The sequence below is a fragment of the Zalophus californianus genome, chromosome 1 (assembly GCF_009762305.2).
Source record: "Zalophus californianus isolate mZalCal1 chromosome 1, mZalCal1.pri.v2, whole genome shotgun sequence".
NCBI classification, from domain to species: domain Eukaryota; kingdom Metazoa; phylum Chordata; class Mammalia; order Carnivora; family Otariidae; genus Zalophus; species Zalophus californianus.
In genome coordinates, this window is record NC_045595.1 from 130,327,930 (window position 1) to 130,343,887 (window position 15,958).

The 15,958-nt window shown below is 39.1% G+C and overlaps 1 protein-coding gene across 2 annotated transcripts in view; it reads left to right on the forward strand.

Moving 5' to 3' along the window:
- Positions 1-2,781: 2,781 nt before the first annotated feature.
- Positions 2,782-15,958, forward strand: part of PIK3CA (phosphatidylinositol-4,5-bisphosphate 3-kinase catalytic subunit alpha) — an 81,794-nt gene continuing 68,617 nt past the window's right edge. Inside the window, exon 1 of one of the 2 annotated variants that reach the window (XM_027587802.2) lies at positions 2,782-3,267. The gene's annotated coding sequence lies outside the window, so the exon portion shown is untranslated. Of the gene's footprint in view, positions 3,268-13,335; positions 13,354-15,958 lie in introns of those variants that run through there. The other variant, XM_027587803.2, reaches the window with a different exon arrangement.

Genomic DNA, 15,958 nt, shown 5'->3' on the forward strand with positions numbered 1-15,958 from the left:
ATACAATATATAGCAAAAATACATAGAAGTGAAAGGAGAAATAGACAAATCCACAATTATGGCTGGAGACATAATGCTCCTCTCCCAGAAATTGATAGAACTGATAGAGAAAACCAGTAAGCATATAGAAGACCTAACAGCATTATAAACCAACTTGATATAATTGACATTTATAGAACATTCCACCCAACAATGCACATAAAATGATCTTTTATAAGTGCAAATGGCACATTCAGTAAGATATTTTGGGGCAAAAGAAACAACAAATTGAAAATAACTTAAATTTTATATTTTCTGACCATAACTGAATCAAAAAGTGCTATACAGTAGCTCATTTTGTAATCCCTTGGTGTGTTTTCACTGTTGAACTTGGCAATTTTATACATCCAGAGTACATTGCTACACAACCAAAGTGATTCTTGTTTTCAAGTGACTTCAAAGCTCAGCAATGACTTAAGCGCTGTTAGAGAATGTTTTGGTGCACTTCTGAGTATCAGCTATCTTTATTTTCAATGGAAATAAATCCAAAAGGCAAGTAGCTGTTATATTTTCAATATGTTAGAATAAAATAATTGTTTCATCTTGGACATTTCACCTTCTAACTTTGAAAAACTTAGAATGCAATTCTTAAATTCTGAAGTATTCCATTTTTCGTTTGAGAGTCTGAGAATTGCTATTTCAACTTTTCCTTTAAAACATTCTTCCTACAGGGGCGCCTGGGTGGCTCAGTGTTAAGAGTCCGCCTTAGGCTCAGGTCATGGTCCCAGGGTCCTGGGATGGAGCCCGCATTGGGCTCCCTGCTCAGCGGGAAGCCTAAAGCAGGCTTCCACTCCCCCTGCTTGTGTTACCTCTCTCGCTGTTTCTGTCAAATCAATCAATCAATCAATCTTTAAAAAAAAAAAATTCTTCCTATAGCTACAGGACACATGAGCAATGAGCTTTGTCATATAGATGTCTAACATACTGTATACCTGAATAATAGTGCAAACACCTTTGAAAGCAAGATAAAATACATGATAGATCAATGGTCACCCAATAAACCAAATGCATCAACTGAGAATTGAGCAATAAATGCTATTACTGCAAAGTGAATAATCATGCATTCAAGTACCAGGTATGGCATTTTCTGCTATGACACTATTTCTTAAGTGCCTATCATCACATACAAAAATTATACAATGTAATTAGCATTTTCTTGTTTAAAAATAAATTTTAGAGGGGGGCGCCTGAGTGGCTCAGTCGTTAAGCGTCTGCCTTTGGCTCAGGTCATGATCCCAGGGTCCTGGGGTCCAGCCCCACATCGGGCTCCCTGCTCCGCGGGAAGCCTGCTGCTCCCTCTCCCACTCCCCCTGCTTGTGTTCCCTCTCTCGCTGTGTCTCTCTCTGTTAAATAAATAGATAAAATCTTTAAAAAAATTTTTTTTAGAAGGAAAAATATACCTAGCGGACTTCCTATTAATATCTCACAAAACTCTGTGCCTGGAATGGAAACATAGTTGTCGAAATGCTGCCTTAAGGTTTACTTTGACTCCAGATTCAGTGTTATTTGCTCCCTCTCCCCGCCCCCCCCCCCCCCGCCCTTAAATTCCCTGCTCTGGAGTAAGTAACATCGTGTCCTGAAACTGCCGGAAAAACAAAAAAACAAAAACAAAAAAAAACCCTGTTCAAGGAAAATATTTAGAAACATAGACCCCCGGAATGTGAGATGAAAACCAGAGCTTAAGAAAAGAAATAAAGAAAACAAGAAATAGTCAAATGAAACTATGACAACATGAATGAATCTCAATTACGATTGCGTACGGGCGTGTGGTGTTCGAGCAAAAATTGCTTATTGGTCAGGTTTTTGCTCTTGGATGACAAATGAGACTGTAACCTCTCTAGGGTGGATCACTTCCAAGTCCTCTACCTAAAAATTCAAGAACGGATGTTTGAGGACTTGTATTGCAGACTTCCAACCACGCTTCTGTGTCTTTTCAATACAATGAAAAACCACCAGGGGGAGAAACACGCAAAACACTGGACCCTTACTAGCCGCCGATCTCAAAAGGCAACAGATCCCATTACTCTCAAAGAAAAGGGTGGGGGGAGTGGGCTTCTGTGGCACGCAGCACGAAAACTTGAATCTAATCTATAGCTAAGATGGCTTTTCTGAAGTCTCCGTGCACTTCGGGCACTACGCGAAAAAAGCTCTTCTTCTCAAATCAGAATTGAATCCTACAAGCTGATTCAAATCTGAATAAAAAAGCATTGCAAAACCTCTCCTCGGAGTGAGTCAAAGGATTGCAGAGGGCAATGGCAGTGTATTCCTCTTCCGATTTGGGCTGTAACTTAACTTTACATCGGCAGAAGGACGCGCAGCAACGATTCCTAAAATGCCTTCTTTCTAGTATCCATAACCACTTTGGGTTAGCCACTGACAGCGGCGGTGAACCACTGGGGCCCCTTCTCTCGCCCCCAAACAAGAGGAAATCTCATTTCCTCTACGGGAGTAAAAGTGAAGGAACTCACGATCCCAATACTCCTATATCTCTACCCTAGCCTGCCTAGTTCCCGTGGAAACAGATACACAACACATATGCCGTCCTAGTATGACACAACAGTCTCACTGCTGAAAAAAACCGGGCATAAACACAAGCTCTCCAGAAAGCAAGCCTCCACCACCCGAACTTCGGGCGGAAAAGCAAGGCGCAGGCGCACTGGCACACTGTTACCCGATTTGCCCACTTCCCCCTCCCGGTCTCAGCAATTTCACTTCCCCTCCTTTGCACATCTGCTTCCGGGGTATTGTAGGCTCAGCCCCTCCTCAGCTCTAACCCTCCTCTGCCCGAGGAGGGGGGGAGTCGAGGGGGTGGGGAAGAGTTCGTTGTTTGTTTACACGATGTGAGCGGAAAAAGAGACCAATAAAGTTTATTCTGGAAACAAAAGGAAAAAAAACAGGGTGACAGAGAAAGGAGACGGGGGCGGGGGCGTGTGGCGGGGGCTAGAGAGGAGAGGGAGCTAGAAGGAGAAAGCGGCAGTTCCGGTGCCGCCGCTGCGGCCGCTGAGGTCTTGGGCTGCTGCTGCCGCGGCCGCTGGGGCTGGGGCCGTCGGCGAGGCAGGGCTCGGGCCCGGCCGGGCAGCTCCGGAGCGGCGGGGGAGAGGGGCCGGGAGGCGGGGGCCGTGCCGCCCGCTCTCCTCTCCCTCGGCGCCGCCGCCGCCGCCGCCGCCGCCGCCCGCGGGGCTGGGACCCGATGCGGTTAGAGCCGCGGAGCCTGGAGGAGCCCCGAGCGTGAGTAGAGCGCGGACCGGCCGGGAGCGGGCGCGGCCGGGATGGGAACGGGTGGGTGTGGGGGCCTCTCCGGCGCGCCCGTGGTATTGGGCGGGGGCTACCCACGGGTCGTCTCTCAGCGTCGGCCCGTGGCGGAGTTCGCCTGTGATCGCCGCTCCCTCTTCCCCGCCTGCCGCTGGCCTCACCCAGATGCAGAAGCGAGGGCTCGCCGCTTAACTCTCCTTTCCCCCTGGCTGCCGCCTCGCTCCAGGTTTCCTTCCTCTCTCATTTTTTGGGATGGGGCGGCTGGAATCTGAGGAAGTGCACCCAGGGCCGCCGCCCCGGTCGCGGTAGCTCGGTCCCCCTCACCCTTGCACGCCCACCGGGCCCGCGGGTGGCGGGGCTGCCGCGAACACCGCGGCGTGAGGGACCCTGGCGGAGCCGCGAGCTGTTCCGTAGGGGCTGTCATGCCCCAGGACTCCGGCCCCGCCAGCCCGGCGACCCTGCGTTTGCCTCACGCTGAGTTTAAATCGCCCGGCTGGGGCAGGGAAGGAAAACCGCTCTCCCCACCCCGCAGTTCCCCTCCCACCCTTCCTCTCGAGGTTGTTTTTTTCCTTTTAACCGAGACAATCAAACGTATTGGATCTTCATTCATAGGCCTGAGACAGTGTCTCGTGATTTGTGTCTTTACTAAGTCTATTATGTGATGCCCGTTTCATAGCTCCTAAGTGGTTCAGAAAGGTAGGGTACGCCCAGGATTGGACTATGTAAACACCAGACGTTCAGCCTGTGTTTTGACCGCGGCTTGAGGGGTTTATTTTGGGATGCTAAAGGAATAGTGGTGATGGTGGCTAGTTCCCAGACTTAGGAATTGAAAGCCATTTTCTTAGATGTCAGTAACTAGGGAACTGTTTACATAGCTATACGAAGGATAAGGGAGCGCAACAAGGGGGGCTTTGAGGAAAACAGCCCGCATATTCGTTAATGGTAAGAGTTGTGATTTCGTTTTAGAAAAGCTTCCTCATTCCAGAGCCTTTGTGCACATTCGGTACATGGGTTTTCGAGATGATGTTTTGAATCTAGTTTGTGAGGCCTGGGAGAACCCCTCGAAAACTTGGGTAGATAAACTCCTGGTAACTCAAGTCGGATGATTTCAGTGGCCACATTTGAACCACTGCAGGCAGTATTGGTCGCATGCTTTCCTCCTCAGGTAATAGATTCTCGGGGATATTTGTTTACAAATTTGCTTTTATGCTGGATTATGTGATGATGTTGAGAAAAGACCTGAAAAATACTTAAGATACTATGTTGCTAATTTAATTTAGATAAATCAGAATACTTTATGTCTTTATTAAGAGGCCCTTGAAGCAACTGCAGTGTAAGAATTTGTTAGTATGTCTGTGTATTCGAGTTTTAAGATTTTTTAACTGAAGTGTTGAATTCTGGTTGACAGCATAGATCTCTAGCTAAACATCACATGTTATGGAAAATTTCAATTATCAGATTAACTGTTCTGCAGTGTCATCAACCAAAATTATCTGAGGAGGACCCAGTAGAGAGAGAGAGAGAGAGAGAGTGTGTGTGTGTTGGTGCTTGTGTTGTTTTTTAAGTTTTCTTGTCTCGTGTTTTGGGGTAAAATCAAAATGTCATCCATAACTTTTTTCAAAAGTTTCTTGTGCATTTTTTATCTTTATAAAATTTCTTCACAAAATAGGTGACTGAAAGAAATGATAGCACATCATAATAGTAATAGCTCCGTGGAGGAAATAGCAAGAAAGTAAATGAATATTAACTTAATATCCAATTGACTGCGAGTATAAAGTTTGAAAGGCATTTCTGTTAGTTTTATTTGAAGAATTAAAAATGAGCCACATGTAAATGCAGAACAGTGTTTTTATATAAAGCTTTAAAATTTTAAATAAATTGGATATAGCATGAAAGAGATGTCACTCGATACAATACTGCACTTGAACTGAAAGATTACTGCATGAATGTGTATATTCTCATGGGGCTGGATATATGTAAAAGGGAGACTAAAAGAACAGTGACTTTGCCTGGCTCTGTGTATGGAACAGTCCTTCTGGAGGCAGAGCTTCCTTCCTGTCAGGATAAGATCCTCTCCATCCCAAATAAGTAGTCCCTTAAAAACAAAACAAAACACCTAAGTTTGTAAGTAAAATACTTGTTAAGAAGATAGGTCATAATAACATTTTTCCTAAAACAGTTTGTGTGTAATTTTCCTGATTAGAGCCCTTTACTGAACAGAGTTTTAACATTTGTTGTTACCATTAAAGGGCATTTGCTCTGTTGATCTGTTTATTTGAAAAGAGCTAACTTAATCCCAGTTGATCTCTTTAGTAAGTAGAGTAGCATTAAAAGGATCAGTTCTCTATTTTATTATTTTAATATCTTGAATTCCAAAATAGGTGTGATTCTTTAAGTGAAATGTGTTCCTTATGCATCATAAAAGATCTCATCTTTGGTAAAAATATTTATGATCTTTAAAACTGCAATTTTAGTAGCATAAATCATGGAATATTGTGGTTCATATTTTATTAGCAGTTATCAAGCTGTTTTCTTAAGTGTTGTCTTGAGTTACAGCAATCCTGTAGGCAGGCAGTATTACTATCTCTGAGAAATGACATGTTAATCTAAGGTCACAGGTGTCAGGTGACAGACTCATTGACAAAACCAGTGTTTTCTGACTCATTTTACTATATCAAGCTACCTCTAACCTGCTTCATCCTAAGGCCCAGAGAAGTTAATTACTTAAGATCACCTTTTTCTTTATTTCCAGTAATAAGTATATATTTTAAATTCCCTATATAGCTTAAACAGTAGTTTTCAATCCTGGCTACACATTAGAATCATCTAGTTAGCTTTTTTAAAGCACCAGTACCAGGGTCTCGTTCCCAGAGATTCTGATGTAATTGGTCTGAGATAGGACCCAGACATCTGTGATTTGTTTGTTTGTTTTAAAGTTCCCCAGGTGATAGTAATAGATAAGATTTTAAAGCTCTTTCTTTCAAGGACCTGTATGATTTGGTCCTTGCTTGTCTCTCTAGGTTCATTTCTCCTCCCACAGCTTCCTTGGCCTTTCCCTGATGTCTTGTGCAAATACTCTTCCTGAAATATTTGCTCACTCCATACCTCTTCCTTAACTAGCTGACTCCTACTCGTCTTTCATACCGCCTCCTTCGAAAAGTCTAGTCTGGGTTAGGTATCCCTGCTTCCTGTTCCCATAGCATCTTGTATTCCCACTGTCATAGCATTGACTCACTGCATTATAATTGCCTATTTATTTGTTTGTATCCTCCACCAGGATAAACATTCCATGAGAAGGATAGGGAATCCTTCTGTTTTATATACAGTTGTATTCTTATTGCCAAGCACAGTAGCCAGTACATAATAGGCACTTATTAACTGAATAAATAAGTATATTGGCAACAGATTTCTTTACAACATGTAATAATTTACAAATACCAATTAAGTTTTTATTCCTGCCAAATACATTTAATATCTTTGGTCACTAAAAATGTATATCTCTGAACTTGACATGCATATAATTTCATTTGGAGAGTCAAGACATTATAAATTATGTATAAATTATACCAAGCATGACTCAACCCCAAACACACACAGAAGCAAAAATAAGGATCATTATTATGCACAGAACTGCACTGAAAATCAGGAGACTTGAATTCAAATCCCAGTTTCACCAGAAGCATTAGGTCCTTAGGCAAATCTCAATCTTTTTGGGCCTCTGTTTCCTCTTCTGTAACAGAAAGATTGTACCAGGTGCTCTACATGCTCCTCAGTGGTAGCCTTAAAATCTTATGAGTACTGGGGTGCCTGGGTGGCTCAGTCGTTAAGCATCTGCCTTCGGCTCAGGTCATGATCCCAGGGTCCTGGGATCGAGCCCTGCATCGGGTTCCCTGCTCAGCGGGAAGCCTGCTTCTCCCTCTCCCACTCCCCCTGCTTGTGTTCCCTCTCTCGCTATGTCTCTCTCTATAAAATAAATAAATAAAATCTTTTAAAAAAAATAAATCTTATGAGTACTAAAAATACTGGCTTTGGAATCTGAAGCTCCTTGGTTCAGTACCTGGCTCTTACAGTTACTGGCAGGATTACTTTGGACAGATTTCCTAATCTGTATAATGGGAGTTATTACTATTCAGTAGACTTGTTATTGTTGAATTAAATGAAATATAGATCCAAGAGAGTTTTTGACCTGTATCACTTAATAAATGTTCATTTCCTTTCCCCTTAGGAGGTGTTAGATCTCATGAGTAGACTTATCTGAGATAACAGAAGGACATAGTTAATGTAATCCTCTTTGCCACTTTGCTAACTGCTAGCATCACAGGTGTGACTAGGGACCAAAACCACACTGGCTTTTAGTTTCATGTTTTTAGAACCCCATTGCACTGTCAAACACCCAGGTGTTAGCCTACTTGGGAAGTAATTGTGCCTAGAAGTTTCAACTATGACAGGATATCAAGTGCCAAGCTATGAATACACCTGTAATAAATAACATGAAGGAGGAGAGAGTCTGGAAACCTTATACCATCTCCAAAGATAAGTGAAATCATACTTGACCATTCCAAAAGAAGGAGACAAATTAAGGGTGATTTATAAAAGAAGACCCAGAAATTTTGGTGAACTCTTGTTCACCAAAGCTTAAAATTCAGGGATCATTATTTAGTAATTTCTAGGAGATATAGAAAATATACCTCTGGTCAGGACCAAATCCATAAGATAAAATTGCTCTTGATGTCAGATTAGCAATTTCAGATATCAACAGACTGAAATTATTGATATTTCTCTCTATTTGGGAGCCATGTTTTTAAATATGTAGTTATCTTAGCTTTTATTTAGTAATAGAGAGTAACCTTACATGCAGTATAATAATACCTCTTTGCTGAAATTTCTTTCTTTTTTTTTTAAGATTTTATTTATTTATTTGACAATGAGAGAGGGAACACAAGCAGGGAGACTGGGAGAAGGAAAGCAGGCTTCCCGCTGAGCAGGGAGCCTGATGTGGGGCTTGATCCCAGGACCCTGGGATCATGACCTGAGCCAAAGGCAGACACTTAACGACCGAGCCACCCAGGTGCCCCTCTTTGCTGAAGTTTCTTGATACCAATTTTATTTTTATATAAATCAAATTGGTGTGCCTGAGTTTTCCCTTAAGTTTATGTTTAAAGTGAATTTTAAGGCACCTGGGTAGCTCAGTCAGTTAAGCGTCTGCCTTCGGCTTAGGTCATGATCCCAGGATCCTGGGATTGAGTCCCACATGGGGTTCCCTGCTCAACGGGGAGTCTGCTTCTCTCTCTCCCTTTGCCCCTCCCCCTTGCTCATGCTCTCTCTCTCTCAAAGAAATAAATAAAATCTTTAAAAAAATTTAAAAAATAAAGTGAATTTTATTACCAACTATATTGGGGAAAAATACTATGATAAAAATTAAAAATTGGAGAGGAGAAACTAAAATGTTAGGGCATAAAAAAGAAATACTAATACTTAATACTTCACAGAGTGAAGTCTGAGGATTCAACTCGAAGGCTTGAGATTTCCATCACTGGAAAAGGTTATTAAACCGTAGATATATCAATAATGTTTTATAGCTCTATCTTATTCACATTTAATACTTTACTCTGTGAACTGATTGATCCTTGTTAAGGAATTTTTAGGTGCTCTTTCTCCCTCTCCCCAAATGCATAGTTTGGGGAGTTTAAAGCTAAAATGTGCCAATAAAGAATTTGTAAGTTTGTAATAAATATGGTAGCTTAGAGCTTTTTCAAATTTAATATTTCTTAAGGTGAAGCTGTTTTTAGTGTAAATATAGACCTCTGATATAGAGGGCTAAGGGACTAAATTCTAGTCCCAAACTGCTACTTTGTGTATGGGGAAGAAGAGGCAGATATATCAAATTTTTGCCTCTTTTCTCTTCATTGATAGGATAGGAATTGTATTATGTTGCTTGCTAAGTAACTTATATAATTAGATAATTTAAGTGATCCCAAATTACATAAAATTAATAAGGAAGAATGTATTCATACTAATAATTATTCTGTTTATATCTACTACAAGAATAACATATTTCATATTTAGCCCAACAATTACTCATTTCTTCTATATTATTTTAGTAGCTACCTTGATAATTTCACAAAATTGTCATTTATTAGAAATTTTTAGTAACTTTTACCATATACTTGCAATTGTTACGAAGGAGTCTTTGTATCAAAGCCAGCATTACCATTTGAAATAAAGGTGGGATTAAAAAAAATAGAATTCTTACAGATCCTACCTATCTGGTACAGTTCAGATTTTACTTTATTTTATTTATTTATTTGACAGAGAAAGAGACAGTGAGAAGAGGGAACACAAGCAGGGGGAGTGGAAGAAGGAGAAGCAGGCTTCCCGCTGAGCAGGGAGCTCAGTGCGGGGCTCGATCCCAGGACCCTGGGATCATGGCCTGAGCCGAAGGCAGACGCTTAACAACTGAGCCACCCAGGCGCCCCCAGATTTTAAATATTTGTGTAGTGGAAGTCAAAAAAGTCAGTGTTGTGATTTGAAAAAAAGCTGCAACAGAATAGAATCATATACTCTGATCATAATTTCTCTTCCCAAACTCAGTACTAACTCAGGAGTTAGTAAGACTCAATGGAGAGATGCATCTTACAAAGTTCTATAGAAATTTAAAACAATATTATAAAGATAATTTTAAGCATAAATTTTTTAACAGGAAGAAACCATGTTCATTCTTGTTATCTTCAGTACCTAGCATAGTACCTAAAAGTAAGTGGCCAATATGCGGCACAATTGAGAATCAAAATAATTTTCTTATCTTTTATCAGTGTGTAGCTATATACTTTATCTGAAAAGTAGGTAAATTGCTCTGGGCCAGTTTTAGTTGATCATTTATTGAGTACAGACCTGAAGTATATCAGAAACACTTTTCTGTAAGTTGTTAACTTGTTAACTAGTTGCATATTTCTATTGCTATTTGGAGATATTTTTAACAAAGATTGATAGGTTAAGGAGAGGCTGTGTGCTATGGTGAAAAGAACTTTGGATTAGGAATCTAAAATCTGAATTCCACATTAAACTATTGTTTGGTTTTAGATCCTGACCTTTTCGCACTTGTTCCTTTTACCTACACAATTTCTAATGTTCTTTACAATTCCAAAATTCTGCGAGATTCCTAGTATTTTAAAGTCTATTTTGGGGGGGGGGGGCGCCTGGGTGGCTCAGTTGGTTAAGCATCTGCCTTAGGCTCAGTCGTGATTCCCAGGGTCCTGCTCAGCGGGGAGCCTGCTTCTCTCTCTCTCTCTCTCTCCCTCTGCCTCTCCCCCAGCTTGTGCACTCACTCTCTCTCTCTCTCTCTCTCAAATAAATAAAAAATAAAATCTTTAAAAAAATAAAGTCTATTTTTTATTTCAGAAAAAAGTAAGTAAGCCATTCCCTAAAAAGTGAAGACAGTCTGTATCAGTTTGTTGTATTTTCAGAAACTAAAATCTTTTTGTCTGCCTGTTTATAAATTTGCACATATTTGAAGTCCCTTGTGTGAAATTCTGTGGCATAGACAAGCTGCCATCAGAAGAGAATGGACTGAAAGATTTTTTTTTTTTCTTTCTGAAACCATCAGTGACTTAGGAGAATCAAACTTACTGCAGGCGTGGCCATTTTGGTTACTGGCACTGAGAACAGTTGAATGACTGACAAGCATTGAGAGTAGGTCATCCACTTGCACACCAGTTGCCAGGGTTATGAAGGCCAGCAAACCTGTCACAGCACCCTTAATAGCCACTGGTCACCATCCTTACTTGTTAAAGACTTCTAGGAAAGTATGTTCCACAATTTCCTTTGGTGACCCATCCCACTAGATGGTTTTCAGAAAATGTGTTTTAATCTTAGGAATAAAATTCCAGAGGCACAATAAGCCTCTTTTTTTTTTTTTAATCTATCCTTTTTGTGCAGACAAATATAAGGAAAGATGACAAAAATCATTGTTCTTGATTGGGAAGCATTAGTATTTATGCTACTGATTTGTTTCTGTAAATATTCAAATTACTTGCCTATAGGGTTTGAATATTTTTTAACTGGCAAACTGTTCAAGTTATGAGATATTAGTGTTTTGTTTTTTTTTTTTAATTTTTTTTATTTGTTAGAGCACAAGTGGGGCAGAGGAGAGGGAAAAGCAGACTCTCCGCTGGGCAGGGAGCCTGATGCGGGCTCGATCCCAGGACCCCGAGATCATGACCTGAGCCGAAGGCAGACGCTTAACTGACTGAGCCACCCAGGCGCCCCTATTTAGAGTTATTTTGAGTATGTATTCATTTTTCAACAAAGCTAAGCGCATTTCTGTGGTTTATTTTTCTTTAGAGATCGTACTTTTCCAAGTACTTTTTTGATGGACTTATTGCAGGTCTAGACCTGAAAGTACTATTGCATTTTGAAACAGTTAACTGCCTCTAGCTTAAAAGTGAGTGAAGAGTGTGTGTGTGTGTGTGTGTGTGTGTGTGTGTGTTTTCTTTAGGAGGTTAGCTTCTTGGCAGGTGCAAAAATAAAAATCTTGGAGTTTTTTGCTATGTGAGCTACTATTCTGTGAATATAGATTTGTAGAGCACATCATCAATATAAAGCATCATTAATGGGAAAAATTGTGGGGGAAAAGATTGAAATTAGGACTACTAAAGGCCAATCTGAAATCACACCATATATGACAGAACTGTGTTTCATACTGTCATTTTTTTACTTATCATAAATATTAATAGTAATAACATTTTAAAGTTATTTTCCATATGAACATTTTCTTAAAATCTAATGGCTATTATCTGCATTTGAGACTCCAACAGGCAGCATCTTAATATATTTATGAAAGAGATATTTGTAGTTTTTCTCTAACTGTATAGCAGTTGTAAAAGTTGAACATGACTTTCCCAAAGCAGCTTCTATACTTGATAATTATAATGGTAGTAACACTCAAAGTAGTTTGGAATATTAGTAATACAGTAACACTATAAAATTAGTGTGGAGACTGGTTGTTTGTTTTCTCTTCACTAAAAATGACCAAATTTCAAATTTCTTAGTGATATTATGGGACTCCAGATTTCTTCAAAATCACTTTGAATAATTTTGACTAATTCTTTGCAATAAAAGGCAGCATTTCTTACAGCCATGTTATGTTCACAGGCACTATTAATGTGTAGCTAAATATATCTACTAATGTACAACGACTGAAGCACAGCAAACATATCATGCTGTGGTCTTTTTTGTTGAGTATAAAAATCAGGTATATAAATTAGTACATTTCTCTTGCAAATAATCTTTTCCCAATCAAAATGAGGGTAAGTAATTTGACAATAGGACAGAGTATTTGAAGTTAGGACAGTCTTAGAATATCCACAAAAGATGGTCAGTGTACTTACACTTCTTTAATTTTCATTTCTTTCTCCAAGATATATGTCATAATGGTTAAGAACATGGGTTATGGAGCCAGACTATTGAGATTAGTAGTTTTGTAGCTTAGGGCAAGTTATTTAACCTGTCTGGGTTAAATATTCTCTGGGTTAATACACATTTCCTTGTTTGTAAAAGAGGGATGGTAACAGTACCTACATCATAACATTGTAACGAGGATTAAGTGACTTAATAGTTAAAGCATTTAGAACAGTGCCTAGCATGTAGTAAGCGCTCAATAATATTTATAGGCTCCTTGAGAGCACAAACTATGTCATATTCATCAATTTATTTGGGGGCTTTAACATTATGTAGTGAATTGAATTTTGTCCATTCTGAGGATTTACTAATGGATCTAGTCTCTGGAGAGTGAACAATAAGGTTGCCTTCTAACAAGCTTCTTGATTACTGCTTGCTTTTTGTTCTGTTACAACTCTTAAAATTTCATTCTAGCTCTAGGAACCTGAATTCTGTTTCATACCTACTCCTAAGAGAAGTCAGCATATGGAGATTTAGCTTGAGAGGAATAAGGTTTTGATGGACAGAAGATACCAAGTAAATGGATGTACATTTTTCACATCTAGTCTGATCTTCTTATGGATTATTTTTCCCTGTGAATTCCTGGAATCTCAAAATCCCCAGCAGGTATCTTAATAGCACTCTGCCATTGAAGCAGTACTTGTTTCAAGCTACTAGGCATTTCTTTTCCCTGTCCTCCATGTACTAAAGACCATAGTTGTGTCATATTGTCACATATTCCCTGCGTTATATGGCTTTTATAGAAGTCTCGTCATGTTTTAAAGCTGCTTATATCTCTCCCATTACACTTGTTATGTGTATCAAAATCATACACAAAAAGAGTAAATACTGTGTTTAATATACTCTTTTGTATATGATTTTGATACCCAGTTTACACTCATTGGAAATTGTGTAAAACTAGAAGTCATTTATGTGAAAATAAGGAAAGCAACCATGTGTTTTGATTTTTCCATGAGTTCAGTCTCTAATTCTTTGCCTTTAATTACTAAGTTACCTATATAGCATCATTGATACAAGTTTTTGCAGCATTATCTTGTGGTACCTTACATAAGTGAGACAGACTGGTAGTTCATATTTAAATTTTTGGTAAATATATGTGTTTGTTTTCTCACCTACTTTTTAGCAATTTAGACTTCTCTTGATGGTCCCACACCGTAACTTATTCTTCTCAAGCTGATGACCCCATCACCTGTCTCTCTCATACCAGATTGATAGTAACAATAAAATCCATGTACTTTTTAAAACTATATATATATATCATTATTATTATTAATTTATATGGAGATTGGTTTAGAAAGGATCTATAATTTTGGCACAGTTATTCAAAATTTTCATTTTTACTTTTTAAAGAATCATTAAGCATACTTCTAAACCTTTTTTATACTTGTAAAACTCTATAGAATTTAATCTCTTTTAAGGAATGGTATGCTTAATGAAAAAAACAAAAACTGAATAAAACATGGCAGTGGACTGCTCTAGTACTGACCAAGAGTTTATTGCCGTACTATGTGGTTATGATTAACCTAGGCATTGAGGTTAAGAATTAACTACTTATTTTAAAATGGCATCATGGAGAGTCATAGCTGACTACCTGTGTGAGAAAATTTCCTTGATTTTCTAAATGTATACTTTGAGTTACCTCAAACCCAAATTATAGTATCATGAATCTGGGAAAGAGGAATATTATGGACTTAGTATATGTTATCTCCCTTAGTTCTCACAATAACACTTCCGTACACATGTAGTCTCTCCACTACACACAGTAGGAAACTAAAGTTCCACATCTAATCAGTACAGTGGAGTCTCATCACACTTAATTTATGTGAATTCAACTATATACACTCAGCCAAAAGTAAAATCATGACAAAAGTAATCATTTAAATATTGCAGTCACATCCCACTACTGAGCTTTTGTTTCAAAATAGTCATGAGATTAAAGATGTGAATCTCTTGTCACCTCACCTGATCTCAGTGTGTAGGTATGAACATCTCACAGTGTTGAGTGTGATTCTGTTAGTCATATGTAATGTTCGTACAACATGGCTTCTAATGCCAAACCTGTAGTGCTTAACCAAAGAAACAGCAATCTATTCCAGTGCTGGAAGAGAAACTGCTATTTTAGACTTGCCAAGCAATTGTGTTGATTTCCAAGATGACCTGCAGATATGGCCACAGCAAACCACCACCTATACGTGTACATCCTCTCTGGTACATACATGCACATGCATAAACCCACACCCTTTTAAATACATACATTTTATATATTGCACATATAATTTTGTTATGTGTTCTAGATTGCTGTAAATAGATTTTATCTTTATGCAAAATGTTTCTGTACAAGGTGGTATACAAAAAATGTGTCCATTGTAATTTATGGGTAATTTAAGAGATTTTTTAAGGAAAATTTTTACTCTCTACATCCAGACTGTGTATTTTTTGCCACTGAAAACCCAGAGTCTAGCACACTGCTAAGCACAAAGTTTATTGCATCACTGGGAAAAAAATCTTTAATACTTAGCTACTTATTTTTTAAATATAAATATACATGCAGTGATCATATTTTCTCAGCTCAAATTTTGAAGCTTTTGAAAAATCTGCTTCATACCCCAGATGAATTAGTCTTAAGTCGTTTCAGAACAGTATGGAAATAGAATATTAGAAATTACAGCTATCTCACAACATCTGGTCCTGATGTGACCACTGGACTTAGCGTTACTTATGTTTCTTTCCTTTCTCCCATCTCTTCTTTTATATGTATATGGATGGATTTGCTAAAGGAAACTCTAGCCGTACTCTGCAGAATTATTTTATGAAAACTCTGAGTAGGTTTCTGCTAACTCTTGAACCTAGAGAAATGGAAAAACTAAAAGATAGGACATATAAATAAGGGGACAGATCTACATGTTACTCTAACCTCCTTATGTAATACTCATTCCCTTTGTACAAACACCCACTTTTTGAATGTCCTCTCTGATCTGTGCAGGAAGGTAGAACTTCCCCTAGAGCCTTGAAAAGAGAAAAGTGTACTCTGCGCTGCCATCTGCCAATCTTTCTAGCTGGCCAGAAGATAAGACTACTGGGCCAGGAAGACATGATCTCTCTCACACTGGGGGAGAAGAAAGGGTTGGCGCAGTAAAATGGGACATTTGCTTATAATTCTAGATCAGAACCAGAATATCTAACTTGCCTGCCAACCACGTGACCCTGAACA